This window comes from Mirounga angustirostris, unplaced genomic scaffold (genome assembly GCF_029215605.1).
Source record: "Mirounga angustirostris isolate CCGP_5_RB_7025 unplaced genomic scaffold, mMirAng1.0.hap1 SCAF_11, whole genome shotgun sequence".
Lineage (NCBI taxonomy): Eukaryota > Metazoa > Chordata > Mammalia > Carnivora > Phocidae > Mirounga > Mirounga angustirostris.
In genome coordinates, this window is record NW_026991719.1 from 66,098,054 (window position 1) to 66,124,246 (window position 26,193).

A 26,193-nucleotide genomic window follows, 5' to 3' on the forward strand; every position below is an offset into this window, starting at 1 on the left:
GACTGAGGAGGCAGATCTGCAGAAACACATGGGGGCAGGTCTACTATGGGAGGAGACCTGGAACAGAGGCCTGGCTGGAGGGCATGTGTCCATAGAAGTGCACAACAGCAGGGCATACTGTTAGCAAGTTAGAGTGTTAGTGCTGTGTTGGTCCCAGCAGGTGTCTGTGTGTCTAGGTTGGGGTGAGATGACATGGCACCTGCCAGCTCCTTGTTTCTGAAGAAGTCTCCCAATGATCCTTGCCCCTTCAGCATACATTCTAAGATTAGTAAACAAATCTCCCTCCTGTATGTCCTTAGTATTTTTCAAACTGCTACTCCTATCCTTTATCTCTGTGGGGCTGTTTGTTGTGCTCTCTCTTTAAGGGTGGGGACTCAGATTCCTATAGCCCTCCAGACTTTCCCAGAGCTGAGCCTGCTTATTTTTTAAAAAGATTTATTTATTTATTTGAGAGAGAGTGAGAGAGAAAGAGAGCACTCAAGTGGGGAGACATGAAAAGGGAGAGAATCTTCAAGCAGACTCCCCACTGAGCACAGAGCTTGAGTGGGACTCAATCTCACAACCTGTGAGATCATGTCCTAAGTGGAAACCAAGAGTTGGACACTTAACTGACCATGCCACCCAGGCACCCCTAAACCTGCTGATTTTTAAAGTTCCCAGTGTTATGCCCTGCTGATTGTAAGATCTCATGAAATTATGTCCCTCTGATTTTCAAAACCAAATGTTATGAGGATTCCCCATGCCTGGGGTGAGGGTCTGTTTTTTCACCACCTTCTCCATCCCAGCATCACTCCCTCCTGTAGATAGTCGCACAGATCAGTTTAGCTCCTGACCAGGTCTCCAATCTTCCTACCCTGTTTGATGTGGTCTCTTTACATTTAGCTGTGCAGAGTCTATTCCGCCAGTCTTCAGGTCATTTTCTAAGTTATTTACACTGAGGTGGTATTATCTAGTATCCATGAAATGAGGTGAGCTTTAGGATACCCCTACTCTACCATCTTCCACAGAAGTATTGTTAGATACATTTTAATTCAAACAATAAACACATATTATTGTGCTCTTACCATAAGCTTAATGCTATTTTTCTTATTATGGAAAAGTGAATTTTAAACCAAAGTCAGGTTTTTTAGAGTCTTATAATCAACTCGATAAGACAAAACATACACATGAAGTAATAAGTTGACAACAAAGGAAGATAGGAATTGCTCAAATGGGGTGCCTGGGTGGCTCAGTTGTTAAGCGTCTGCCTTCAGCTCAGGTCATGATCCCAGGGTCCTGGGATCAAGCCCCACATCGGGCTCCCTGCTCAGCGGGAAGCCTGCTTCTCTCTCTCTCCCACTCCCCCTGCTTGTGTTTCCTCTCTCGCTGTGTCTCTCTCTGTCAAATAAATAAATAAAATCTTAAAAAAAAAAAAAAAGAATTGCTCAAATGTATGGTACTACTAAGAGCACTTATCTGCTGTCATGCCTATGCCAGAGTGCCTTGTGGAGATGAAGAGGCCTGAGAACTAAAGGAAAAGTTGGAAGCAGGGTAAGTAGAAAAGGTGATATGGGGGCTGCTGAGCGAATGGCCAAGAATTCTTGAGACTTTTCAGTGCAAAAAAAAATTTATTTTATTTAAATTCAATTAATTAACATATATGTATTATTAGTTTCAGAGGTAGAGTTTAGTGACTCATCAATTGCATAGAACACCCAGTGCTCATTACATCAAGTGCCCTCTTTAATGCCCATCACCCAATTACCCTTGCCCTGCCCACCTCCCTCCCAGCAACCCTCATTTGTTTCCTATAGTTAAGAGTGTCTTATGGTTTGACTCCCTCTCTGATTTCATCTTATTTTTCCCTCCCTTCCACTATGATATTGTTTTGTTTCTTAAATTCCATATCAGTAAAATCATATGATAATTGTCTCTCTGATTGACTTATTTCACTTAACATAATACCCTCTAATTCTATCCATGTCATTGCAAATGGTTAAGATTTTTTAAAAGATTTTTATTTATTTTATTTAGAGAGAATGAATGCAAGTGAGAGAGAGCAGAAGCAGAGGGGCAGAGGGAGAGGGAGAAACAGGTTCCCTGCTGAGCCAGGAGCCCTATGTGGGGCTTAATCTCAGGACACCAGAATCACGACCTAAGTTGGAAGGCAGGCAATTAACCAATTGAGCACCCAGGTGCCCCAAGATTTTAACTTTTTGAGGAACCTCTATACTGTTTCCAGAGTGACTCTATTGGCTCGCATTCCCACCAACAGTGTAAGAGGGTTCCCCTTTCTCAACATCCTCGCCAAGATCTGTTGTTTCCTTACTTGTTAATTTTAGCCATTCTGACTGGTGTAAGGTGGTATCTCATTGCGGTTTTGATTTGGATTTCCCTGATGCCAAGTGATGTTGAGCATTTTTTCATGTGTCTGTTGGCCATTTGTATGTCTTTTTTGAAGAAATATCTGTTTGTGTCTTTTTTATTATAGCAGGGGGACAGGACCAGGGGGGCAGAAAGAGCAGCACTGTGATTGTGAGGAGTGATTGATTATATACTTTTAAGGTGGGTGTAGAGATAATGGAAGTCTCTAAAGAGATTTCTTCATGTTAAAGAAGATTTACAGGTTCCTGGAGGTCTGGCTATTGTCAATTTAAGGTTGCTTTTTGCCCTAGAAAAGCATTAACATTAATGCAGTTGTGAATTCCTTGAGGAATGTCACACTCTGCCTGTCTCAGGTACATATCAGTGTGCTGCAAGTTTTAAGGAAATTTAATTTTGCCTACTTTCTCTTGCCTTTGTTCTCATTCTTTCACTCCTGATCAATTTTGATCCTTAAATCTTTACGGTTGCTGAGGGTGAAGGTCTTATCTTCTGTAACTTCTTCCTACTGAATAGGGGCATAGAGATGTTCCTACCTATGGGTCAACATTAGTCAGTTGGGGTATTTATATATAGGATTTATGAAAGGCAGAGGCAGCTGAATCCAAGGTAGACCTATAGGAATCTCCTTGAGTAGAAAGGATCATTTGTCGGCTTGAAGTTATGGCAGTGAAGGAGTCTCAGCACCAGGCAAAGAGACACTGGGAAAGACAACAAAGTAAAGTTAATATTATTATGAGAAAAAGAAGCCCAGTAAAAAGACCTTTGATAGTTGTCCAAAATCCTCCTCCAGTCCAGGAGTTTAACCAATCATTAAAGGAGAGGGAGGCATCATGTAAAGTACCAATTTGAGTATCCATATCTTTTAGCAATCTTGTTACATTTCTGTGACAATCTGGAATATATACATAACATTATCCTTTAATTAAAGCACAGGTCCTCCCTGAGTTGCAGTCAGGATATCAAGGGCCATTCATTTTTTGAAGACCATCTTTTGAATTTGTGGGTGACTATGTTCAGCTTAGTTAAAGATCACCACTGTGTGCTTGGTTAGAGACTCTACTTGCAATTTTACAAATAAAACAAATATGGCTAAAGGGTAAAACCATCAAGAAGTCCTCTTTGTTTGATGTCTAGCCTTAACAACATCTTAATTATGAGGAATCACTGGCAAGTGGGAGATGACCTGCCTCAGGAGAAAAGGGCATCACCAAGTGCATTATCCAATCCAATTATAAGGAAAGTGGGGCTATCCACTATTTCCACAGGTAACCCCAGGGAGTGGGGTATGCTCTGACTCTTAAGGAGTGAATTTGTCATCCCAGCCACACAGAATTGGTCAAGTTAATAGTTGAGTTATACAATTGTTAGAGAGTCCATTCCATTTTCCAGTTGTTAAATTATCATATGCCCATGCATTACTCTTATGATTCCCACAGAGTAAAAAGCATGAACATTGTCTATATATGAGCTACTGTAACAATTTCCCTGAAATTGACATCAAGCTGTCCAGCATCAGTTTTCAGGGCTTCAGGGAAAAGGACAGTTTTAGTTTTTAATGACTTTAAGAGAATGGAAAAGATTGGAAACCTTAGTTTGGAGAGCCATAGCCAGATATTTGAGGAAACCAGAAGAATTCAGGATCTATTCTAGCTTATAATAAAAAGTATTAATATCTAATATCTAAAAAGATGTGTTATTGCAACATTTTCTTTGCATAATCACCCTCATTTTTATCAAAGATAGCCAAATCAAGACTACTTTGTTTATAAAAAGGTCTAGTTTTAATAAATGTGGCCTAATTATTTACATAAGCTCAGCAAGAATAGTGATTGATCATATTGATCTTTTAAAATTTGCTTTGCTGGAACTTTTTATAAGGAATGTCTAGATTGGACTTTTAATAGGCTCTTGAGGCCAGAAGCCAAGACAAATATTTGTCATCAGACATACCTGCAACACCTATAGATTTGGGCAAATTCCTCTTCTCTAGGTCCCCAAAATAACCTGAGGTTCCTGTACCTGCCAGGAAGTAACATTCTTTCCTCACTTGGTAAGGCTACTGGGAACTCTGTAAGCAAGGTATCAGGCCAAAATTTTGAAGGGGCTCTACGGGCTTCATAAAGTCAATCTTAGTTCCTTAAAGCTGCCTGATCATATCTGAGTCTATGCATGTCTCTCTCAAATATGACATTCCACTCAAATCCTTGGTAAAATAGCCAATGGTGTCCTGTTACAATGAGAACAGATTCTTATTGAACTTACAGAAATAACTGTGATTGCTATGAAAAAAAGAATATTCACTGAGAGTTTTTGAGTTCTGAAGGGTTCAGGTAGAGAGAAAAGTTAAATGCTTCAATCTGTCCACAAATGAATATTTTATATTTCTGTATATTGTGGATATCTTAAGAGAAAGTCTGGAGGAGCAAACATTACAGAACCAATAGTGTTTCATACAAAGTCACAAAAACTATAATCATCTTCCTCAATTCACTTAGTCCCAGCTACTAATATTTATTCTGTTTGAATGTAGTTTTTCTGTTAGTGCTGGAAATTCTTAACCATTTTAGTTTTATGATGTTAATCATATAAAAAAAAAACACATATGTTTGTTAAAAAGTCCTTTTCATGAATCTTCTTGAGGACAAAACATGTCCTGCAAGAGCATCAGAACGATAACTATAAATGATGAAAGACTGAAAAATGGACATGGTTAAAGATCTGAGATTTCATTATAATATAGCAGACAAGGAAATCCAGTTATTTCTGTGACCCATAACACTTCAATAATCAGAATATCTAGTGATGGCCTTATTAAAACTTTAGGAATTTCTTTTTTTTTTTTTTAAGATTTTTTATTTATTTATTTGAGAGAGAGAGAATGAGAGACAGAGAGCATGAGAGGGGGAGGACCAGAGGGAGAAGCAGACTCCCCGCTGAACAGGAAGTCCGATGTGGGACTCGATCCCGGGACTCCAGGATCATGACCTGAGCCGAAGGCAGTCACTTAACCGACTGAGCCACCCAGGCGCCCAGACTTTAGGAATTTCATATAAACTCTAGAATAGTTATGGCATTTACCCCCAAAACACAGTCTTTTTTTTAATTCTTATGTTAATCCCCATACATTACATCATTAGTTTTTGATGTAGTGTTCCATGATTCATTGTTTGTGCATAACACCCAGTGCTCCATGCAGAATGTGCCCTCCTCAATACCCACCACCAGGCTAACCCATCCTCCCATCCCCCTCCCCTCTAGAACCCTCAGTTTGTTTTTCAGAGTCCATCGTCTCTCATGGTTCGTCTACCCCTCTGATTTCCCCCGCTTCATTCTTCCCCTCCCGCTATCTTCTTCTTCTTCTTTTTTTTCTTAATATATATTGCATTATTTGTTTCAGAGGTACAGATCTGAGATTCAACAATCTTGCACAATTCAACCAGGAAATTAAAGAAGAATTAAAAAAAATTCATGGAAACCAATGAAAATGAAAACACAACTATTCAAAATCTTTGGGATGCAGCAAAGGCAGTCCTAAGAGGAAAGTATATAGCAATACAAGCCTTTCTCAAGAAACAAGAAAGGTCTCAAGTACACAACCTAACCCTACACCTAAAGGAGCTGGAGAAAGAACAGCAAATAAAGCCTAAACCCAGCAGGAGAAGAGAAATAATAAAGATCGAGCAGAAATCAATGAAATAGAAACTAAAAGAACAGTAGAACAGATCAACGAAACTAGGAGCTGGTTCTTTGAAAGAATTAACAAGATTGATAAACTCCTGGCCAGACTTATCAAAAAGAAAAGAGAAATGACCCAAATCAACAAAATCATGAAAGAAAGAGGAGAGATCATAACCAACACCAAAGACATACAAACAATTATAAGAACATACTATGAGCAACTCTATGCCAGCAAATTAGATAACCTGGAAGAAATGGATGCATTCCTAGAGATCTATCAACTACCAAAACTGAACCAGGAAGAAATAGAAAACCTGAACAGACCTATAACCACTAAGGAAATTGAAGCAGTCATCAAAAATCTCCCAAAAAACAAAAGCCCAGGGCCAGATGGCTTCCCAGGGGAATTCTACCAAACATTTCAAGAAGAATTAATACCTATTCTTCTGAAACTGTTCCAAAAAATAGAAATGGAAGGAAAACTTCCAAACTCATTTTATGAGGCCAGCATTACCTTGATCCCAAAACCACCCAAAACACAGTCTTATCATTGTGTGTTTAACAGCACTTCCAGAGTAATTTAACATGCCAAAAACAAGCTTAATTAGAAAAAACAAAACAAAACAAAAAACCTTTATTTACAATTCAAATCTGCAGAAGTTTCTTAAATCCCTCAGAAAATTTTAAAGCTTATGCCTAAAAAGGATTGTAGATCATTATCAGATTAGCATTTACATTTAGCCAAGGTGGCAATAAGGGATTCTACAGGAAGTTATATAGTTGTTAGTAAAACTTAGCTCCTTTAATATTGAGAAGCTCTAACTTACTTAAGGAATCAAAGACCTGATAAACACAAAACATAAAAGTTTTGGTTTTCTGGACAGACAAAAGAGAAAAAAAAAAAAACATTGTTTATATTTTCTTATCAAGAGCAGATAAAAAATCCAAAAAAAACTTTTGTCTTTTTAACAGAGGGAAAAGCAGAATTTCAATCACATATGGTGTACTTTTAAAAATCCATTCATTTCAACCTTATAATGAAGGATAGTTGGAAGAAAGATAGGCAGGGACAAGCCCCACCCCTGACCCCCACCCTAAGAGGAAAGCACCCTTAAAAGGATTTTACATCACCCTGGAAGGAGCCCTCTACCCTTTCCCATGAACAACTACCTGATAGGTAGATGAGTGTGTGGACAAAAACGTGATTGGGTGACAGTCACATGGTGGATTAATCAGATTAAAACAGCCCACCAACATTCTCATAAAAACCACTAGACTTAGAAACTCCTGTGACAACCCTCTTGGTCCCCTCCCTCTTTAGGAGCTTTGTATTATCACTCAATAAACTTTGCTTTGCTGTCTACCACTCTTCAGGTGGTCTACCTCTTCATTCTTCAAAGTGGCTTGACCAAGAACCACGGACACTAAAGGAAAAGAAATCCTGAAACACTTAGTCCTGACCACGTATAAAATTCCTTTCCAAAGATTTCCCTTCACAAACCTTCTACAACTTTTTCATTCAGATTTTTTTGTAAGCCCTTTCTCTCTAAATAACAGGTCTCATTTTTTAGTACAAAATTACTTTCTTTTACCTCAACAATATGTATTCCCATTCCTTTTATCTTTCTCATATATTACCTACCTTTCTACATACAGAACTGTTTCCCTTACCATTTCCAGCAGTCTCAATTACATTTATCAGAATTTTTACTTTAGAAACCTTAATATCCAATGAAAATTAAGTAGTGATGAACTGTGAACTGCCTGTTAACAATAGAATTCTTTAGATGATGAAATTTATAAAAACATCTCCTAATTTTTAAAAACATATATGTTTTCCATAGCACAATCTTTTTTTAAAGATTTTATTTATTTGAGAGACAGAGTATTAGCAGGGGGAGGGGCAGAAGGAAAGGGATAAGCAGACTCCCCACTGAGCAGGGAGCTGGACATGGGACTCGATCCCAGGACCCCGAGATCACCACCTGAGCTGAAGTCAGACGATTAACCGACTGAGCCAACCAGGTGCCCCTCCATAGTACATTTTTTTAAATAAAGTATAAAGCATGTTTACTAACATACCCAAGTACCCCAGTTTCTCTGCAATAAAGAAGCCAAAAGCACAAACCTACATCCAATAATCAATGCTTTATAATTTTATCTTACTTGGAAAAGACATAGATGTCCCATGAATTCAATCCAATTTATCATCTAAGCAAAACTTTACAGTTGTAGGTTACCAAATATTTTGAAAGCTATACACCTTTTCAGTTATTCAACTGACTTGTTTTTTTAACAATTACCCATGAAAACTTTGAGACAGACAAAATTAACCATCATTTCATCATCTTTTTGCTGACAAATTGCAACAGAGATAACCTTCAGCAATCCTTGGTAAAATAAAAGTTTTATATTTAATCCTAATAACTCTGAATACATGTCTATCTTAATTAACAAACTTAAGTTAGTTTAAATACCAAATATGTTGCACCGGGGTCCACTTAAAATTCAATCCATTTGTTCCCCACTGTCATTTTTTTTTTCTTTTACCTGGGGCTCCAGTGGGGAATTAAGTGGATGGTTTAAGTCCAGGAAAAAAAAAAAAAAAGTTTTGTTTTGTTTTGTTTTCTTTTGTCTGTCCAGAAAACCAAAACTTTGCTCCTTGATAACAAGGGTAGGAGGAGCAGGAGCCAATGGTAACTGAGGCAGGGAGGATGGGATAAGTAGCAAGTTATGCAAGCCTCATTCATGGTGGTGTAGGAACAGGAGGAAGGGGAGGAGGAGGATGAAGATTTGAGGTGCCACCAGTAAAGTTGGAGGTGGGACAAAAACCTGAAGGGCAGAGAAAGTGGACTCCTAGTCCTAAAGCTGATCAGCTTAGACAGATGAGCAGACAAGTTTTCTTTCCACCAACATGAAGTGATATAGGCAGTTCATGTTGGGCCAGAGAAGGCAGGGAACTTCCCCCAAACAGAAGGAATTTTGGCAGCTGCTTGGGAATATTCCATAAAGTCTCTGTCCCAAGGTAGACTATCAGACAATTGGCTCCAATTATCATAACCATTAACCCAGGAAATGAATGAGAAAGAAGCCTCCACATACAATAAGAGTCAGGCAACATTCATCTAGTCTTCTCAAGATATATTTCAGATATAACACACAAAAAAAGAAGCAAACAAAGATGAGACAAGTCATAGAAAAAAAAAAAAAAAAGCATGTACAGGATCTTGGCAGAAAGAGTGAAGTTGAAGTTTAGTAAACTTGAAGTTTACAGATCTGTTAATGGGCCATTTTACCAAGTCTCCTAAGCAGTACTGAGGGTATGCACTATTGCAGAAGAAAAGGAATTTTTAATTTTTTTTCTTTATATACTTCAGTCCAAACTGGTCCAGGGGATTAAAAGTCATCTCAAGGGAGAGTCCTTGGGGACTTAAGAAACCTGGAAGGTCCATTACCCAAATCCCCTCCCCCCAGCTCCTGGGTGGCAAGATAATGCCAAGGGTTCGTAGTATTCAAAGAAACGTGTCCCCCCAAAAGTCGTTTTGAACACTGACTTGTTTACTGAAGGGATGTTGATGTCCCTTCACTTCCCCATTGCATTCTAGACTACAAGTGGGTGCCAGTGAATGGACCAAAAGAGCCTGCTCAGAACCTGCCATTTTTAACCCATGGAGATGCTAAGAATTTGCAGGGAAAAATATTTAGTGTTGCAATTTAAGTAGTCAGGAGGGAACATTGATGAAGAATAGTAAAGATAGAAATCCATCATGGTATAAAGGACATTCCAACACATGTCCTTTCCAACACACTTCCCTAGGAAACGGTCCCTGGTTGGGTTTTAATTCAATCAGGTACTGGTTTTGGCTGGCTCCCAGTGGAATTCTGGCCAGAAGTGGCTAGACCAGAGATGTGGAGGGGATCATATTAGACCAATAAGGAAACCTTACACAGGAGTCTTAAGATTGGCAACTGTCCTAGTGATTTAGGTGACTGTTCTGTGTCCAAGAAAGACAACTTTCTATAAGAATAGGAATAAAGTGGGATGCCTGGGTGGCTCAGTCAGTTAAGTGTCTACCTTCAGCTCAGGTCATGATCCCAGGGTCCTGGGATCGAGTCCCACATCGAGCTCCTTGCTCGGCAGGGAGTCTGCTTCTCCCTCTGCCTGCTGCTCCCCCTGCTTGTGCTTGCACTCTCTCTGACAAATAAATAAATAAAATCTTTTTTAAAAAAGGAATAAAGTGAGGGCATGAAGGTTCTGAGTCTATTACCATTCCAGCCAGGGTACTAGCTTCCAGTCAAAAGGCAGCTTTTATTCCTCCCCATAGAGTAGCCATAAGTAGAGGTTTGCAGCTGAGCAATCAACATGAAAGTCTTCCAATAAGACCGTACTTCCTGAGAAGTCTTTGAAGTGAAAGTAAAAGGAAAAAAGGTACTCTCACCAAGTTTGTATTGAGGGCCCAGGTCCTGATGAGAAGAAGGGCTCCATGTTGGGCACCAGAAATATGCGGGGCTGCTGAGCGAACTGTCAAGAAAAAAATCTTGAGAAGTTTTCGGTGCAAAAAGTTGTTTTTATTATAGCACTGGGACAGGACCAGTGGGCAGACAGAGCTGCACTGTGGTTGTGAGGAGTGATTGATTATATACTTTTAAGGTGGGGGTAGAGATAATGGAAGTCTCTAAAGGGATTTCTGCATATTAAAGAAGACTTACTGGATCCAGGAGGTCTGGCTATTATCAAGCTAAGATTGCTTTGATAGCAAAGCACTGTAGCAAAGCACTAACATTAATGCAGTTGTGAATTCCTTGAGGAATGTCACACCCTGCCTGTCTCAGGTATATATCAATGGGCTGCAAGTTGTAAGAAAATTTAATTTTCCCTACATTTCTCTTGCATTTGGAATAAGCAGAGGCTGGCTTTATGGCTCTATCAAAACTGAAGACCTAGAGGCTGTAGCATTTTCTATTTTCTCCTTTTGCCTTCAGTAATAACTTCTTTTAACCTTCAGTGTCACTAGATATTGCAGAACTTCTGATTCATATTAATTACTTGAATTGGTGAAGACAATTTGTAACTAACTACTCATTAAGTATTCCAGAAAATGGCTATAAGGCATTTAGTTATTTTTATCTCATTGCATATGTGAGCACATTTTATCCATTCCCAACCCCCAGGATTGTGAGCTCCTGTAAGAGAGTAACAATGTCTTTTGTATTTTTCTGTTTTTACTCACTGACATACCTTAGATGCTTCTTAATAATATTTACTGAAGATATGTTTAATTCATTTATTTATTATCAATATTATTTTGATTTTGTGTGTCTGCTAGAGAAAAATTACTGGTAAATTTGAAGCAGGAGAGCTAGGTTCTTGTCTCATGGAGTCGAAGATTGAATCTTGAGGACAATGGAGAGTGAGTAAAGCAATAAAAGTTTATTAAGTGAAGATACAGAAAAAGCTCTCAAGAGTGAGAGTGATCCTGACAGGGTTGCCAAAAAGGGCCTTTAGGTTTTATCTTTTATAGAAAGCTAACCAGGGAACTTAAATCCTTTTAACATCTCTATTGATAACACCTTAAATGGCTTACTTCCTTTTTAGGGTGTGGTTATTCTTTGTTGGTCACAGGTGATTATCATAAAGACACCCACCCCACACACCTAGGGCAGGGTGGTCTGATTTGTCACCTTATCTCTGGTTTTCCCATACCTCCACATTTTTGGGATTTCTGTGAGCCTAATCACATAGCCCCCTACCTATCTCTCCCTACCTAGCCCTTACTCAAATTGTTTTGGGGACTGGTAAAAGTAGTATTTGACAGATTTGTTACAAGTCTAGTAGCCCAAATTTACAGTATTAGTACATAAAAAATCTGTCTACAGAGATACAACCTCTTTTTAATTATTAGAACTTGCTAATACTTCAACACTTTATATTGTAATGGTGAAAGTGAATAAATGAACTAAATTAATAGTCTAATAAATGGTGTATAAAGAAAGTTATTTCACTTTCTTTAAAATCATTTTTGGGCCACCTGGGTGAGTTAAGAGTCTGACGCTTGGTTTCAGCTCAGGTAGTGATGATGAAGGATAGTTGCAAGAAAGGCAGACTGGGACAGGGTGCCCTCCCCCCATGCTTTAAGAGGAAACCACCCTTAAAAAGATTTGACAAGGAGCTCTCCACCCTTTCCCATGTGACAAATAGATGACAAAAACCTGATTGGATTAGAGGCACAGGGAGGGTTAATCAGATTAAAAACAGCACACCAACAAGCCCATAAAAACCCCTAGACTTAGAAATTCTGCTGTCAATCCTCTCAGGTCCCCTCATTCTGTGGGAGCTTTGTGCTATCACTCAATAAACTTTGCTTTCCTGCCACCACTCTGTCTGGTCTACCTCTTCATTTTTCGAAGTGGCATGACCAAGAACTGCAGAAACTGAAGGAAAAAAAAAATCCTGCAACAGTGATCTCAGGGTCATGATATTGAGCCCGGTGTCAGTATCCACACTCAGCACAGAGTTAGCTTGGGATTCTCTCTCCTTCTCCTTCTACCCCTCACACTTGTGCGCGCTCTCTCTCTCTCATTCTCTCTAAAATAAGTAAATTAAATTAAATTAAAATAAAATCATTTTTATTTTTATAGTCTTTTATTTAAAAAAAAATCTATTGTTAAGCTGTACTTTAAAAAAAAAAAATAGCATTTTTTTACATTTCTTTTAGGTCTGCCAAAATAAAACTTTGGAACTGCACAGTGAAGAGAAAGGATTAAAAAAAGGAAAAAAAAAAAAGAGCAACCAAAAGTCAAGGTCTCATGAATAAAAATACCATGTTACCTATGACAAATGTTGGGTGACATCTGATAGTAGAGGGGAAAAAATAAAGGTTATAGGAAAATGTATAAAGTAGGTGAGAATTGGGACGCCTGGGTGGCTCAGTTGGTTAGGCGTCTGCCTTTGGCTCAGGTCATGATCCCAGGGTCCTGGGATCGAGTCCCGCATCGGACTCCCTGCTCCGCAGGGGGCCTGCTTCTCCCTCTGCCTCTGTCTCTGTCTCTGTCTCTGTCTCTCATGAATAAATAAATAAAATCTTTAAAAAAAAAAGTAGGTGAGAATTATTGCCAAATTAGCATATGGAGTGTGCCAAATAATAAGAAGTTACAAGTTTAACTCATGTCATTTGTTATTATCAAGATAAAAGTCTCATGCATGGCAAACTCTTGATTTTGGATTAAATCATGATCTCAGGGTCCTGGAACAAGCCCCACAACAGTCATGACACTCAGAGGGGAGTCTGCTTGTTTGCCTCTCCCTCTTCCCCTCCCCTGCTCCCCCACTCATAGTCTCTCACACACGTGCACACTCTCTCTCATTCTAATAAATATTTCAAAAAAATCATAAAATAAGATACATACCAAATCTTCACTAATAATAATCAGATATGACTCCTGTAACTCTCCATGCAAAAACAAATGAAATCTGCCTACATGAGTTGGGTCCTTTCACTTTTCTTTTTGATAACTCTGGCTAGATATTTATCAATTTTATTAATTCTTTCAAAGAATCAGCACCCAGTTTCTTTTTCTTGTTATGTTCAATTAGCCAACATATAGTAGATCATTAGTTTTTGATGTAGTGTTCAATAATTCATTAGTTGGGTATAACACCCAGTATTCATCACCACACGTGCCCTCATTAATCCCCAATCACCCAGTTAACCCATGCCACCACCACCTCCCTTCTGTAACCCTGTTTCTTTCCCAGAGTCCAGAGTCACTCTTGGTTTGTCTCAATCTCTGAATTTTTCCCCTTCAGTTTTCTCTCCCTTCCCCTATGCTCCTCGTGCTATTCCTTATATTCCACATCTGAGTGAAACCATAGATAATTATCTTTCTCTGCTTGACTTATTTCACTTAGCATAATACCCTCCAGTTCCATCTATGTTGATGCAAACAGGTATTCATCCTTTCTGATGGCTGAGTAATATTCCATTGTATATATGAACCACATCTCCTTTATCCATTCCTCTGTTGAAATGCATCTCAGCTCCTTCCACAGTTTGGCTGTTGTGGACATTGCTGCTATGAACATTGGGGTGCATGTGCCCCTTCTTTCACTGCATCTGTATCTTTGGGGTAAATACCTAGTAGTGCAATTGCTGGGCCATAGGGTAGCTCTATTTTTAACATCTTGAGGAGCCTCCATGATGTTTTCCAGAGTGGCTGTATCAGTTTGCATTCCCACCAACAGTGTGAGAGGGATCCCCTCTCCATATCCTCGTCAACATTTGTTGTTCCCCGTCTTGTTAATTTTAGTCTATCTAACTGGTTTAAGGTGGTTTCTCATTGTGGTTTTGATTTGTATTTCCCAGATCGCTAGTGATGTGGAGCATTTTTCATGTGTCTGTTATCCATTTGTAAGTCTTTGGAGAAGTGTCTGTTCGTGTCTTCTGCCCATTTCTTGACCAGATTATTTGTTTTTTTGGGTGTTGAGCTTGAGAAGTTCTTTATAGATCTTGGATAACAGCCCTTTATCTGTAATGTCATTTGCAAATAACGTCTCTCATTCCATGGGTTGTCTCTTAGTGTTGTTGACTGTTTCCTTTGCTGTGAAGAAGCTCTTTATCATGTAGAAGTCCCAAAAGTTCATTTTTGCTTTTGTTTCCCTTCCCTTTAGAGACCTGTAATGGAAAAAGTTCCTGTGGGCGATGTCAAAGAGGTTACTGCTTGTGTTATCCTCTAGGATTTTGATGGATATCTATCTCACATTGAGGTGTTTCACTCATTTTGAGTTTATCCTTGTGTATGCTGTAAGAAAATTGTCCAGTTTCATTCTTCTGCAGGTAGCTGTCCAATTTTCCCCAACACCATTTATTGAAGAGACTGTCCTTTTTACAGTGGATATTATTTCTTGATTTGTCAAAGATTAGTTGACCATAGAATTGAGGGTCCATTTCTGGGCTCTCTATTCTGTTCCGTTGAACTATGTGTATGTTTCTGTGCCAATACCATGTTGTCTTGATGATCACAGCTTTGTAATAGAGCTTGAAGTCAGGCATTGTGATGCCCCCAGCTTTGGTTTTATTTTTCAACATTCCCCTGGTGATTCAGGATGTTTTCTGGTTCCATACAAATTTTAGGATTGTTTCTTCCAGCTCTGTGAAAAATGTCGAGGGTATTTTGATAGGGGTTGCATTGAAAGTGTAGATTGCTCTGGGCAGCATAGTCATTTAAACAATGTTTATTCTACCAATCTATGAACATGGAATGCTTTTTTTTTTTAATTTCTTTGTGTCTTCCTCAATTTCTTTCATAAGTGCTCTGTAATTTCTGCAGTACAGATTCTTTACCTCTCTGTTTAGGTTTATTCCTAGGTATCTTATGTTTTTTCGTGCAGTTGTAAATGGGATTGTTTCCTTAGATGCTTTCTTATGCCTCATTGTTACTGTATAGAAATGTAACTGATTTCTGTGCATTGACTTTGTATCCTGCCACACTGCTGAATTGCTATATGAGACCTAGTAATTTAGGGGTGGAGTCTTTTGGGTTTTCCACATAAAGTATCATGTCATCTGCGAAGAGAGTTTGACTTCTTTGCCTATTTGAATGGTTTTTATTTCTTTTTCTTGTCTGATTGCTGAAGCTAGGACTTCTAGTACTATTTTGAACAGTAGTGGTGAGAGAGGGCATCCCTGTCATGTTCCTGACCTTAAGGGAAAAGTTCTCAGTTTTTCCCCTTTGAGAATGATATTCACTGTGGGCTTTTCATAGATGGCCTTTATGATATTGAGGCATGTTCCCTCTATCCCTATACTTTGAAGAGTTTTAGCCAATAAACGATGCTGTATTTTGTGAAATGCTTTTTCTGCATCAATTGAGAGGGTCATTTGGTTCTTCTCTCTTCATTTGTTAATGTGATTTATCATGGTGATTGATTGGCAAATGTTGAACCACGCTTGCATCCCAGGAATAAATCCCACTGGTCATGGTGAATAATTCTTTTAATGTACTGGTGGATCCTGTTGGCTAGGATCTTGTTGAGTATTTTGGCATCCATTTTCATCAGGGATAGGGGTCTGTAATTCTCCTTTTTGATGGGGTCTTTGGTTTTGGGACCAGGGTAATGCTGGCCTCATAGAATAAGTTCACAAGTTTTCTTCCATTTCTATTTTCTGTAACACCTTCAGTAGAATCACTACCAAATATTCTTTTTTTTGTAAAGATTTTATTTATTTATTTGAGAGAGAGAGAGAATGAGAGAGAGAGCACATGAGGGGGGGGAGGGTCAGAGGGAGAAGCAGACTCCTTGCCGAGCAGGGAGCCTGATGCGGGACTTGATCCAGGGACTCCAGGATCATGACCTGAGCCGAAGGCACTCGCTTAACCAACTGAGCCACCCAGGCACCCCACTAACAAACAAGAATGTTTGGTAGAATTCCCCTGGGAAGCAATTTGGCCTTGGGCTCTTGTTTTTTGGGAGGTTTTTGATTACTGTTTCCATTTCCTTGCTGGTTATTGGTCTGTTCAGATTGTCAGTTTCTTCCTGTCTCAGTCTTGGTAGTTTATAAGTGTCCAGGAAGGCATCCATTTCTGCCAGATTGCCTAGTTTGTTGGGATATAGCTGTTGGTAATAAACTCTAGTAATTGCCTCTATTTCCTTGGTATTGGTCGTGATTTCTCCCCTTTCACTCATTATTTAATAATCTATTTAATAATTTAATAAATAATAAATAATTAATAATTAATAATTATTTAATAATGGGTCATTTCTCTTTTCTTTTGGATAAATCTGGCCAGAGGTTTATTGATCTTATTAATCCTTTCAACGAACCAGCTTCTAGTTTCATTGATCTGTTCTTCTGGTTCCTCTTTCATTGATTTCTGCTCTAATCTTTATTATTTCTCTTCTCCTGTTTGGTTTAGGCTCTATTTGCTCTTCTTTCTCCAGGTCCTTTAGGTATAAGGTTAGCTTGTGCATTTGGGACTTTTTGAATTTTTTGAGAGAGGCTTGGATGGCTATGCACATCCCTCTTAGTACCACCTTTGCAGTATCCCATAGGTTCTGAACCAATGTGTTTTCATTTTCACTTGTTTCAGTGAATTGCTTAAGTTCCTCTTTAATTTCCTGGTTGACCCCTTCATTCTTTAGCAGGATGCTTTTTAACCTCAAGTGTTTGCATTACTTCCAAATTTTTCTTGTTGTTGAGTTCTAGTTTCAATGCATTGTGGTCTGAATATATGCAGGAAATAATCTCAATCTATTGGTATTGGTTGAGACCTGATTTGTGACCCAGCATACGATCTATTCTGGAGAAAGTTCTGTGTGCACTCGAGAAGAACGAGTATTCTGTTGTTTTAGGATGGAATGTTCTGTATATATCTACGAAGTCCATCTGGTCCAATGTGTCCTTCAAAGCTCTTGTTGTTTTTTTGTTGTTGTTGATGTTCTGCTTAGATGATCTGTCCATTGCTGTGAATGGTGTGTTGAAGTCCCCTACTATTATTGTATTATTATCAGTGTTTTTCTTTATTTTGCTTAATAGTTGGTTTATGTAGTTGGCTGCTCCCATGTTGGGGGCATAGATATTTACAATTGTTAGATTTTCTTGTTGGATAGTCTCTTTAAGTATGATATAGTGTCCCTCTACATCTCTTACTACAGTCTTTGGTTTAAAATCTATGTTGTATGATATGAGATTTGCAAACCCAGCTTTCTTTTGAGGTACTTTGGCATGATAAATTGTTCTCCATGCACTCACTTTCAATCTGCAGGTTGCTTTATGTTCAAAATGAGTCTTCGGTAGACAGAATATGCATGGGTCCTGTCTTTTTATCCAATCTGAAACACTGTGCCTTTGGATGGGAGCATTTAGCCCATTGACATTGAGAGTAACTATTGAAAGCTATAAATTTACTGCTATCATATTGCCTGTAAACTCCCTGTTTCTATGGATTGTCTCTGTAAATTTCTCGTCTGTGTTACTCTTTGGGTCTTTCTTCATTTATAGAATCCCCCTTAATATTTCTTGCAGGGCTGGCTTGTTTTTCACATTCTTTCAGTTTCTGCCTGTCCTGGTAGCTCTATCTCTCCATCTGTTCTGAATGACAGCCTTGCTGGGTAAAGTATTCTTGGCTTCATGTGCTTCTCATTTAGTACCTTGAATATGTCTTGCCAGGCCTTTTTGGCTTGCCAAGTTTCTGTGGATAGGTCTGATGTTATTCTGATGTTCCTCTCTCTATACATAAGAAATCTCTTCCCCCTTGCTGCTCTCAGGATAGCTTCCTTGGCTCTAAGATTTCCAAGGTTCACTATTATATGCTGGGGTGTTGGTCTATTTTTATTGATCTTGGGAGGGGTCCTCTCTGCCTATTGGACATGAGTGCTTGTTTCCTTCCCCAAATTAGGGAAGTTCTCAGCTATGATTTGCTCAAATATACCTTCTAGTCCTCTCTCTCCACCTCCTCAGGGATCCCGATAATTATGACACTGGAACATGTCATGGCATCATTCATCTCTCTGTTGTCATGGGCTTCTAGCTGCCAATCCCTATCCTCTGCTGCCTTCCTTTCTATCAGCTTATCTTCTAGATCACTAATTCGTTCTTTTGCCTTATTTACCCTGGCTGTTAGAGTATCCAGTTTAGACCGCATCTCATTCATAACATTTTTAAGTTCAGCCTCATTAGATCTTGTTTCTGCTTTATATTGCCACTAATGCTTTTCTCAAGCCTAGCTATTGACTTCATAATTGCTACCCTGAAGTCTATCTCTGGCATCTTACTTATACCCATATGCATTAGATCTGTGCCAGAGGTCATTTTCTCTGGTTCTTTTCTTTGTTGGGAGTTCCTCCTCCTAGTCATTCTTTTGGGGGATATTTGAGGGAATGGACAGAGTCCAAAATATCAACTACAACCCAAGGAAAATGCAAATACAAACAAATCCAAAGTGGTTGAATACTACCACAGATACTCTATCAAAGCCAAGAGATCCAAAACAATAAAAAAGAAAGAAAAAAAAAAGAGAGAAAAAGAGAGGGGCCGCGTAGAGAGATTATAATCATCTCAGGGTGGAAACAGCAGGGTGATCTTCCTGTTCCTGCTTAATTTTTGGTCTCTGGATTAGAAGACACTATATCTCCAGATTCTGAAGAAATCAGAACTTACATATATATTGGGATAAATTTAAATAGAGTGAAAAATGGGCTAGTATGGGGTGTAAATCTATAAAACATATATGTGAAAAAGAAAAGAAAAGTTAAGAAGTGACTTAAAAACATAGGTTGGGAAATATGAATCTATTTGAAATGGGAGCAGGGTTAAAAAAAAAAAAAAAGAACAAGAAAAGAATCTAAAAAAGAAATGTCCTGAAGTATAAGCGAGTCATGATGGAAAACCTAGAGCTCCGTATATTATTTTCCCCTGATGCTGGAATTTTACAGTCCTTTGGGAAATAAGCTTATTTCCTTATTACTCACTTGTTCTTCCAGTCTGTCTTCTGGGGGAGGGGCCTGCAGCTTGGCTTCTCAGGTATCTTTGCCTGGGTGGAGTTGCTCCACCCCTTGTCAGGGGAATGGGCTTAATGTAAGCTGGTTGGCTGTGAGGCTTTTGTTCACTGGCATCTTTCCGCTTCTCCTTAGAGGTTTAGAACAAACATGGTCATGTGGGAATCTCTGCCCCAGAGCCCCAATGTCATAGTCCCGCTCCCCTAGCAAATCCTCCAGGTCAATCTGTCTGCACTTCTGCGAGTACCAAACTCTATAGAATTGGGCAATTTGTGCCTGCCACACCTCTCTCAGGGGAGTCATGGGGACCCGTGATCATCTCTGTGCTTTGTGACTTTGCAATTGCTAGTGGCTATGACTTGTATGTGCACTCTATTCAGCAGCTCCCAGGTCACACTGAGTGCTGCTCTTGTGTCTCTTTGGGGTCACATCACCATGAGAGTTGTTACCCAGTCATGAGCATGGGCTTTTTATGTGCCAAACCACTAAATCCCTTGGCTCTTGCTGGCTGGACTTCTTCCTGGGCAGCCATGGGAACCCGAGAGTGCCTCTGTGCCTTGTGACTCTGAAACTGCCTGTGGCCATGAGCTCACACCTGCTTCCTCCTGCACAACTCCTAGGTTATGCTGGGTGTCACCCCAGTGTCTCCTCGTGGGCCACTCTGCCCTGAGATCTGTCCCTGTCATGGGCACAAGCAGTTTTATATCTCCTCTAGGATGTTAGACAGCCCATACCTTCTAGTCTTTTTCAGGGTGGTCAGGCAGAGGTTGGTCTTCCTACTGGCTTGGCTATGGTTTGTGGTGTCCAGAGCTGAAAGTCCCCTCTTGGCTCACTGACCATCACCAGTCTACCCACTCCACTGCTTGGGCACTCTATTGGTTCAGGCTCCCCCATTTTTTCTGAATCTCCTGGAATCCTGAGACCTTAATGATCCCCCTAAAGTTCTGCCCTACTTACCCCCTGTGCCCTTTTCAGAAATCACTGGAGTAGATTTCCAAGGGTCTCAATGTTTTTGCTTCGGTGTTTTATCACTTTCTGGTGGCTGGCTTATGGAGGCTCCCACCCCCCACCCCCTACTTATCTTTGGATATTTTCCCTGAAGATTCAAGGTTCCATACCTCCTACCTTGAAAAAAAGTAGTCATTTTTCTGCTTGTGGAGATCTAGGTAAATCTTCTTACATCTCAGGTTGAATTCATATGTGTTCAGAATGGGTTTGATAGATATCCAGCTAAATTGAAGGGCCCAGATGAAATAAGGTCCCCTACTCAGCCGCCATCTTCCCCCCTCCTCTCTTCCTACAGTCTTTGGTTTGAAATCTAACTTGTCTGATATGAGGATTCCTATCCCAGCTTTCTTTTGAGGTCGTTGGCATGGTAAATTGTTCTCCATCCCCTCACTTTCAATCTGGAGGTGTCTTTATGTTCAAAATGAGTCCCTTGTAGAAAGCATATGGATGGGTCCTGTTTTTTTGTTTTGTTTTGTTTTGTTTTGTTTTTAATCCAATCTGATACCCGTGTCTTTTGATTGGCACATTCAGCCCATTTACATTCAGAGTAATTTCTGAAAGATATGAATTTAGTGCCGTTGTACTGTCGGTAAAGTCCCTGTTTCTGTAGATTGTCTCTGTTAATTTCTGATCCATATTACTCTTGAGGTCTCTCTTTGCTTACAGAGTCCCCCTTAAAATTTCTTGCAGGGCTGACTTGGTTGTCACATATTCTTTCAATTTCTGCCTGTCCTGGAAGATCTTTATCTCTCCATCCATTCTGAATGAGAGCCTTGCTGGGTAAAATATTCCTGGCTGCATGTTCTTCTCATTTAGTACCCTGAATATGTCTTGCCAGCCCTTTCTGGCTTGCAAGGTTTCTGTGGATAGGTCTGATGTTATTCTGATGTTCCTCCCTCCTTACATAAGGAACTCTTCTCCCTAGCTGCTCTCAGGATAGTTTCTTTGATGTGCAAGCTTGTTGGGGTATTGATTTATTTTTATTGATTTTGGGAGGGGTCCTCTCTGCCTCTTGGACATGAATGCTTGTTTCCTTCCCCAGATTAAGGAAGTTCTCAGCTATGATTTGCTCAAATATACCTTCTAGCCCCTCTTTCTTTCCACCCCCTCAGGGATCCCAATAATTCTCACATTGGAAAGTTTCATCACATCATTATTCTCTACAAGTCTTTTTTCATGGAATATTGGCTGCCTATCTCTGTTTTCTGCAACTTCCTTCCTTTCCATCAGCTTATCCTCTAAATCACTTATATTCTCTTCTGCCTCATTGACCCTAGCTGTTAGAGTATCCAGTTTAGATTCCATGTCAGTTAGAGCATTTTTAATTTTGGCCTTATTAAATCTCATTTCTGCCCTTAGAGTTTCTATATTGTCACTTATGTTTTTTTCCAAGCCTAGCTATTAACTTTATGATTGCTATCCTGAATTCTATCTCTGATATCTTATATCTGTATTGATTAGCTCTGTGGCAGAAAACACTGCCTCTGGTTCTTTTTTGTGTGAGTTCCTCTTTATAGTCATTCTGCCCAGAGAATGATGGGTGGCTGAATCAACAGAGTCCAAAATATTAACCACAACCCAAGAAAGATGCATCCTAGAAAAATCTGGAGTGGTGGGAAGCCATCACATAAAAACAAATGAAGCCAAAATGAAACACAAGTATAAAATTTAATAACTAAATAAGTAAATAAGTAAGCATGTAAATAAATAAATAATAAATAAAGGGGAGGGCAAGAGAGACTATAATCTCCTAGTGTGGACAAAGCTGGGTGATCCACTTGTTCCTGGATGAATTTTGTTGTGTGTGTTAGAAGACACTACATCCCAAAATTCCAAGGAATGTAAAACTTATATATTAATAAAAATGAAATTCAATAGAGTGAAAAAAGGACTAAAATGAAGCATATATCTATAAAATGTAAATGTGAAGAAATACAAGTTAAAGAGTGACTATCAAATATAGGTTGGTATAATAAGCATGTAGTTGAAATGGGATAATTGTAAAAAGAAAAAAAAAGGAAAAAGCAGAAGAAAAAGAAAAAAAAAAGGAAAAGGAGAACTTTGTCTGAAAAATAAATGAGTTGTGAGGCAACACCTGGAGCTCAATATACTATTTTCCCCTAATGTTGGAATTTTACAGTCTTGTGGGATCCATATGCTTGTCGTCCACCTGTTCTTCCAGTCTCTCTTCTGGGGGAGGAGCCTTCCACTGATTCTCAGATATCCTTGCCTGGGTGGAGTTGTCCCACCTCCTGTCAGGTGGACGGGCTCAGTGCAAACTGGTCCTCTGTGTTGCTTTTGTTCCCTGGAGGCTTTCTGTGCCTCTTCAGAGGATTAGAGCAAAAATGGCCGTGCCCAAACCTCTGGCCCAGAGCAGAAAGGTCACAGTCTTCTCTCTTTAATAAACCTTCCAGGACAAAAAGTTTCCACTTCTTTATGCACCAAAAACCATAGCCGCCCATGGTGGCATCCACTGCAGCTGTCTCAGAGGTAGTCCCAAGTACCCTGGAGTGACAGTACCATTTGTGTCTCTAAAACCTCCAGTGGCTGCAGATGCCCACGCATACCTGAAGCTTCAGGATCATGTCTGGGTGCCGCCTTAATGTCCTTTCTGGGCTGCTACTGCCTTGCAAACTTTTGCCCAGTCACGGGTGCAGCTGTTTTATCCCTCCAAGGGGATGATAAACGGCCCCCAGGTTCCAGTCTTCTTCAGACTGCTCAGGAAAAAAGTGATTACTGACTGGCCTGGCTCATGGTTTATGATGACCTGAGCTGAGTGTCCCCTCCTGGGCTCTCTGACCATAACCTGCTTCCCAGCTCCACTGCTCAGACACTACCAGTTCAGGCACCCCTGTTTGCTCTGTGACTACTCAGATCCCAAGACCACAATGTCCCACAGAGAATTCTGCCTTTTCATTTCCAGAGCCCCTTTCAGAAAGGAATGTCTCTCACTAGAGCACATTTCTAAGGGTTCCAATTTTGCAATCTGTTGTTATATCACTTTCCAGGAGCCAGCTTATGGAGGCTCCTTCCCCCTTCTGTTTAACTTCTGATATCTCCTCACAGATTCACAACTCCACAAGTCCTACCTTGCAAAAAGCAGTTGCTTTTCCACTTGTAGAGATCCAGATATATATTCCTACATCTCAGGCTGATTTTGTGGGTGTTCAAATGGTTTGATAGAGATGTAGTTAAATTCAGGGGACCAGTTGAAATGGGGTCCCCTCTTCATCTGCCATCTTGCCTCCCTCCGAATGCAACTTTCTTCAGCTCCTAGTTTCATTGCTCTATTCTAGTGTTGTTGTTGTTTTTGCTCTTGTTGTTTCATCTTTATCCATTCTTCAGTTGATGGATATTTGGGGTCTTTCCATAATTTGGCGATTCTTGATAATATTCCTATAAATATTGGGGTTCCTGTGTCTCTTCCTATTAGCATTTTTGTATACTTTGGGTAAATACCTAATAGTGCAATTGCTGGGTCATAGGGTAATTTTATTTTTAGCTTTTTGAGGAATCTCCATTCTGTTTTCCAGAGTGGCTGCACCACTGTGCATTCCCACAAAAGAGTGTAAGTTGGTTGCCCTACCTCCACATCCTCGCCAACATCTGATGTTTCCTGTATTGTTTATTTTAGCCATTCTGGCAGGTGTGATGTGTTATCTGATCATAGTCTTGATTTGTATTTCCCTGATCATGAGTGATATTGAGCATCTTTTCATTTGCTTGTTAGCCACTGGGTGTCTTCTTTGGACAAATGTCCATTCATGTCTTCTGCCCATTGCTTAACTGGATTATTATTTTGGGGGGGGATGATGACTTTGATAATTTCTTTATAGATTGTGAATACTGACCCTTTATCAGATATGTCATTAGCAAGTATCTTCTCCCATTCCGTGGGTTGTCTTTTAGTTTTTGTTGATTGTCTCCTTTGCTTTGCAGGAGATTTTTATCTTGATGAAGTCTCAATAGTTCATTTTTGGTTTTGTTTTTCTTGTCTCTGTAGACATGTCTCCTCAGAAGTTTCTCCAGCCTATGTCACAGAGGTTGCTGCCTGTGTTCTTCTCTAGTATTTTGATGGTTTGCTATACCACATTTAGGTCTTTCTTCCATTTTGAATTTATTTTTTGTGTATCATATAAGTAAGTGGTCCAGTTTAATTCTTCTACATGTTGCTTTTCAGTTTTCCCAATATCCCTCAGATATTCATTCCTGCTTTGTCAAAAATTAGTTGACCATATAGTTGTGGGTCCATTTCTAGGTTTTCCATTTTGTTCCATTGATCTATGTGCCTGTTTTTTGTTTTGTTTTGTTTTGTTTTGTTTTGTTTTGTTTTGACAGTACCATACTCTCTTGATCACTACAGCTTTGAAATATAAGTTGAAGTTGATAATTGTGATGCCTCCAGCTTAACTTTTCCTTTCCAAGATTGCTTTGGCTATTCGGGGTCTTTTGTGGCATACAAATTTTAGGATTGTTTGTTCTAGCTTTGAGCAAAATGCTGGTGGTATTTAGATAGGGATTGCATTAAATCAGATTGCTTTGGGTAGTAGTATAGACATTTTAACAATATTTTTTCTGTCATCTTCAATTTCTTCTATCAGTGTTCTATAGTTTTCAGAGTACAATTCTTTTACCTCCTTAGTTAGGTTTATTCCTAGGTATGTTACTGTTTTTGGTGCAGTTGTAAATGGGATAGATTCCTTGATTTCTCTTTCTGATGTGTCATTATTGGTGTAAAGAAATGCAACAGATTTATGTACATTGATTTGGTATCCTGTGACTTTACTGAATTTGTGTATCAGTTCTAACAACGTTTTGCTGGAGTCCTTTGGGTTTTCTAAATAGAATATAATGTTATCTGTGAATTGTGAAAGTTTGGCTTCTTCCTTGCCAATTTGGATACCTTTCTTGTTGTCTGATTGCTGAGGCTAGGACTTCCAGTACTATGTTAAATAACTGTGGTGAGAGTGGACATCTGTATCTTGTTTCTGAGCATAGAGGAAAAGTACTGTTTTCCCCATTGAGGATATTAGCTATGCATCTTTCCTATATGGCCTTTATGATGTTGAGTTTTGTTTCCTCTATCCCTACTTTGCTGAGGGTTTTATTAAGAATTGATGCAGTATTTTGTCAACTACTGTTTCTTCATCTATTGACAGGATCATGTGGTTCTTTTTCTTTCTTTTATCAATGTGGTGTATCACGTTGATTGATTTGCAAATTTGAACTACACTCACACCCCAGGAATATATTCCAGTTGATCATAGTGAATAATTCTTTTAATGTACTGTTGGATTCAATTTGGTAATATTTTATTGAGAATTTTTGCATCCATGTTTATCAGGGATATTGGCTTATAATTCTCCTTTTTGGTGGGGTCCTTATCTGGTTTTGCAATAAATGTAATGCTGGCTTTGTAGAATGAGTTTGGAAGTTTTCCTTTTACTTCTATTTTTTGTAACAGTTTCAGAAAAATAGGTATTAACTCTTTTTCAAATATCTGGTAGAATTCCCTGGGAAGCCATCCGGGCCTGTACTGTTTTTTTTGGGGGGGGGGGATTTTTGATTAATGATTCGATTTCTTTGCTGGTTATGGGTAGATTCAAATTTTCTTTCTTTCTGTTTCAGTTTTGGTAGTTTATATGTTT

At 39.3% G+C, this 26,193-nt stretch overlaps 2 long non-coding RNA genes across 3 annotated transcripts in view; both read left to right on the plus strand.

Moving 5' to 3' along the window:
* LOC135361943 (uncharacterized) overlaps positions 1–26,193 on the plus strand; it is a 333,098-nt gene that overhangs the window by 41,175 nt on the left and 265,730 nt on the right. The gene's annotated exons all lie outside the window — the stretch shown is intronic.
* On the plus strand, positions 1,227–12,865 carry LOC135361944 (uncharacterized). Its single transcript, XR_010406205.1, has 2 exons — positions 1,227–1,530; positions 5,762–12,865. It is a non-coding gene; the product is annotated as an uncharacterized LOC135361944 (long non-coding RNA).